The sequence below is a fragment of the Orycteropus afer genome, unplaced genomic scaffold (genome assembly GCF_000298275.1).
Source record: "Orycteropus afer afer isolate SDZICR_OR568_19922 unplaced genomic scaffold, OryAfe1.0 scaffold00840, whole genome shotgun sequence".
Taxonomy (NCBI): domain Eukaryota; kingdom Metazoa; phylum Chordata; class Mammalia; order Tubulidentata; family Orycteropodidae; genus Orycteropus; species Orycteropus afer.
In genome coordinates, this window is record NW_006922427.1 from 78,686 (window position 1) to 84,411 (window position 5,726).

The window sequence follows — 5,726 nt, forward strand, 5'->3', positions numbered from 1 at the left end:
ATTTAACAATTCCTGCACATGTGTTATTGTTAGGTGTAATGGTTAACACCAGACATAGAAGCATGAAAATAAATTTAATTTGCATACCACTTAAGTTATACAGAACAAACTATTTTAATCACTCATCTCCTTCTTGGATTTCTTTTTAAAATTCTCTGTGAATATCTTTCAGTTATATATTTTTTTCTATTAGAGGAATTTTTCTTTATAATTTAAAGTATTTCTTAGGTATTTTATAATTTTCATATTTTTATATCTTGGTGTTTATGTATATTATTAATATATTCTTCATTTCTTTACATAGCATTCTTATGAAATTATTGTGTTTTGATGTTTCACATTTTAGATTACATACATGGTATACTTATATGGTATTATTCATTTAATATTACTGTTCTGTATTTCATTAATAGACTCTCATTTTAAACCATTGCAACATCATTGTTATTGAACTACATGTTGTTGACTATAACTTGGTTGAAGCTATGATCTTTCTAGTTTTAGTATTATTTTGTACTGTCCTTGCATGCATGAAAATATGAAAATAAAGATATTAAATTCATAAAATACATTGCTATAAAAAAAAAAAAAAAAAAAGAAAGAAAGAAAAACACTGCCGTTGAGTTGGATCCTGCTTATAACCACCCTTCCTTGGGTTTTCGGGGCAATATCACTACAGAAGTAGATTGCTCAACCTTCCTTCCAAGGAGTGGCTGGTGGCTTTGCATCACCAGCCTTCTGGTTAGCATTCAAGTGCCTAAGTACTATTTCATCAGAGCTCCTACATTTCTATTGTTCATTATTTAATTTGTGTTCACTGAATATTTAAAATAAAATAGGAATTATCAGCTTTGTTAAAGTCCATTAAAACATAGATATAATTAATTTATATCTGTCCTTTTTTGTTTATTTGTTTTTATTTTTAAGAAAGTATTCACTTCCTATCAGTCTCTTGTAAATTGAGTTTTCCTGTTACTTTTCAAGTTCATATGATTTTATATTTCAAAGGAACACTATCCTTTCCTAACATATATTCCTTATTTTCCTGATCAAATATTGTTAGCATTTCTTACTGTCTTGTGGGAGTGGGCAAGTCTGTGTCTCTGAGGCTGCTGCTAAATTAAAGGTCATGACCTACAAAGTTCATCCAATTAAGCCAGCCCTGCATCAGGGAACACTAAGTTTAGAGAGATGAGTTACAGGTTGCTTAAATAACATGAAGAATAAAAGACAGAACAATAAAGACCTGTCTATATCTTCTCAGCAAATATATGTGATATTTGGGGTAGGTCACTTATTATTCTGTGAGACAGTCTATTTGTCTCTAGAGTGGGTAAATTCACAACTGTTTTCTTACAGTGTTGTAATGGAGAACTGGCTTCATTTGCCTCCTCCAGGTTCACTTCTGATTTGGTGAATTAATAATCAAAAACCCAGAATCAAGTTGATTCTGAATCCCCGAGAACCTAGAGGATAGAGTAGAAATGTACCACAGTTTCCAAGGCTATAAATCTTCATGGAATGCCTTATTCCTCCCATGGAACAGCTAGTGGCTTCAAGCCAGTGATCCTTTGCTTAACAATCGAATGCTTTAACAATGCACAGCAGAATGTCTCGTTGAATTGATAACTACCTTCTAATGTTTAAGGCCTGCTTTCTGCCAGTTCTCGGATCCCAAGGTTCTATATATATGATTTTCAAAGTTTGCCATACATTTGCAGTTGAAGAAGAAATTGTTTTATACTGATGGTATTTGAAAACAGTGTAATAGCAAGCATTTCATTCACTGAACAAGCAGTTCAATCTTAGATTGCCAAATAAAATATCATGCAAAATACGTGCATATTTCAAATGTAAGCAGCAGGAATTCTGAAGTTCAGAGCAGTTACATGACTCATCTAATAACACACATTTAAATTGTTGTTGTTGTTGTTATGTGCCGTCAATTCAGCCCCGACTCATAGCGACCTCTCCTTGGGTTTCCGAGGCTGTATGACTATGGAAGTAGATTGCCCAACCTTCCTTCAGAGGAGTGGCTCTACAAAGTTGTATGACTGTAAAAGTACAGATTTAATGGCTAGGTTGCTTGAGTTTGCTTGAGTTGCTGTTTACTGATTGGATATTTTCAATTCCATAAGCTTATACCTCAGCATCTTTATGAGCAAAATGAGATGATATCATTTTATAATACTGTTGTGTTATAATTATTATATTATTATTAGTCATCCATATATGTTTTCCACTAAAAATTGTTTGAAGTAAAATTAGGATGTATTACATAACTCACATGTGATATAATATTACTTTTTTTCATCAAAGACCAAAAATATCATTATATAGCTATAATCTTTTTCAGAATGAGTGACATGTTTTCTCTGTGTCTTTGGATTTTTCTCTCTGCCTTCTATCTACTTTTTATAAATTTCTTTTGAACAGAAATCAAACACCCATGACCATAGTAAATTTGGTTATTCCAAAACTATTAGAATCTTATATTACTTACTTTGAAATATGTTCTTATGTCTTTTAGTTCATGTGTTAAAAAATTATATTATACAATTTGTCACATATTCAAAATGCCTTTAAATGTCAAAAAAATTATATTTGTTAAAAAAAAAAAGTATATTGTGGTGTGTCTTTTCACTTCAAAAAGGCAGTTGTATCCAAGTGTATTCAATTCTGTATAATTTAACAGCTTCAAAGTGAAAACATTTGCAGGTCAGTCGAATTTCTAGCTGTCTAGAAAATTTCTCTACACATTGAAAAACATGTTCTCATTCATTTTCTAATTGTAAAATATGTGACTACAAATAACTCATATACCTATTGTCTCGTTTTCTTTTTTTTTTAACTTTTCAATATGATCTGTGTGAAAGTTAACAGAATAAATTGCCTTTTCATTCAACAACTCATACATATTTTATGTTGTGGCACTGATTGCAGTTCTCACAATGTAGCACACTCTTCTCCCTTCCTCCATGTTGCCATTTGTATTCATCCTTCCTACCTGTCCCTCCTGCCTTGTGAGCTTTATCCCTGGGCAAATGCTGGACTTTGATTTCATATGGTTGATTCATTGTCTCATTTTTACCTCTACCTCAATATGGTGTACCCAGAATTAGCAAAACTTCCCCTTTCCCCAATGTAAACTTTATTTGATATAAAATACTGGTCAATATTTTAGCTTGATCCTAATATTTTCTTTTCTTCAATTTGATCTAATTTTTTTACAGCCAAAAAGACTATTTCCCATTTACTTTTTACAGAAGGAGTGACTCATACATAACAACAATTTTGTTAAATGTAGAAACCAATGCCTAATTACTATGTTACCTCTCGCTGCGCATTGTCTTATGAGGTGTCACAAGAACTAAATGAGCTAAACTTTGTTATTGTTTTGTATTTGCAGATGAGGGACTGCAGAGCTAGATTATTTTTCTTTCATTTCAAAAGTAGGAAGCATGGATCCAGAACATTGCTTATAAAAGTAAACTCTCTATAGTCATTTTGGGCTTCTACTTTTCTTTTTTTCTCTTTTCTTCTTCTTCTTCTTCTTCTTTTTTTTTTTTTTTAAACCAAGTCTTATCTTAACGATAGACTTATTTGATAAAACAAACAAAACAAATAGCACATAGTTGTTGTTAGATGCTGTCAAGTAATGCTACTCTTGGCTACAATGGAAGGAAATGCTGCCTACTAGTCCTGTGCCATCTTCATAATCAGCTGCTGATCAAATTGTTTTGATTCATTTCTTTACATGGCATGATTTTTCAGAACTTGACCACTAAGTTTTTCTTCCAAGTCTATCTTAGTCTGGAAGTTCTGCTAAAATCTGCTTGTCATCATAGAAGCATACAAGCCTTCATTGACATTGAGCTTTGGTTTTGCATGGGTGCATTGACTGGGAAACAAACCTGAGTTTTGTGGTGTAAGGCAAGGATTCTACTATTAAAGCATAAATGACTTACCTCAAACCTTTCAGCTAGATCAAATAGTTAGCTTTTATGTAATTAACAATTACATAAAATTAAAAATGTCAACAGATTTTTGTAGTCATTCTCAATTGATACAGGCTCTGTAGTGATACCAAATACATACTCATTGAAAAATGCAAGTGTTAAGTGTGTGGGTGTATATGTATATATGTTGATTTAACCAAGCAAAACAGGAATTTCTGCCATCTTTGTAGTTTCAGTCACATACACAACTCTATCTGATCCTTCCAATGCATTTGAAATTTGAGCAGAAGGGAGCAGAAAAGGTTACATATGTGAGGCCATGAGTTAGAGAAAGCTCACTCCCAGTTTGTATTTGAGCAATTATAAATTTTGTGGAATTAGTAACTTTCTTATAATCTTTGTGTCCCAAATTGGAATAGATAACTGTCTTTCAGGATTGTGGTAAGAATGAAATAATGTAGGGTATATAGAATGCTTAATTAAATTACTTGTATTTGTTGTTGTTGTTGTTATGTGCCGTCGAGTCGGCCCCGACTCATAGCGACCCCTCCTTGGGTTTCCGAGGCAGTATCACTACGGAAGTAGGAATGCCCAACCTTCCTTCCGAGGAGTGGCTGGTGGGTTTGAACCGCCAGCCTTCTGGTTAGCAGTCAAGTGCTTTAGCCACTATGCTACCAGAGCTCCTATATTTCTAATCAATGATAGTCAATATAACTTTCATCTCTTTTTAAGATGTCTCTTTTCCAAGAGGACATTGGTGAAAGAGAGTTTAGGAAATATAAGTAAGTGCATCTATTTGCCTCAGGGCTAGAACATCTACTAATACTCAACTTTCCTGAAAAGCTTAGTACAGGAAATCCCTTGTTTATGACAAGTTTGAGTTACAGCAAACCATACTTACAACCATCTGTTTTTTTTTGTTTTGTTTTAATTTTGTACATCTTATTGTACATAATATGTACTATTTACAAATTTGCAGCATGTAATTTGCTGATGTTCCAATTCCCATGCCAATCTCAATACATATTAAATCAGATTTATAAAGACACTGATAATAAAAGGTAATAATAATGAAAACTATTAAAAATACATTATTCAACTTATGTTAGAAGTGACTTACAGCAGATTCTTAGGAATGAAACTGTTGTAAGTCAGAAACTATTTGTAATATTCTTGTCAAAATTACAACTAAATAGATATATTTGTGCAATACAATAATAAAAGGATGTTCTGTCTGAAAAGACATTAAGAAACATATAGTTTAAACATAATATGTATAATTTTTATGCACTCAAATTTTTATTTAAATGTTTGGGCAATCTATTTCCATAGAGATATCTCCTTGGAAACCCAATGAGGAGGTCGCTATGAATCGGGACCAACTTGAGGGCAGCAAGGTTTTTTTTTTATATATATGATACATATTACCAGTAGGAATGGAGTAAAAATTTACCACAAGGTAAATGGGCAAAAACAACAGTTTGGCAATATGAAGTTAAAGCCATAGAGCCAATCTTGTCCTTTGGAGGCATTGACATATATATGTTCTGTATTTCATTCTAAAAAACTGACCAATGAAAAATGCAGTGGGGGAAAACTATAAACACGAAAAAAGTTTTGCAAGATTTTTCACAATGCATTTCCAGAACTATTATAGAACCACTAAGTTTCCCTTAGAACACAATGTATCAGGTTGAATATTCAGATATCATACTAATTTATATAAATATAATCAATGTTTTTCAAATTGTGTAAAACATGGATGAC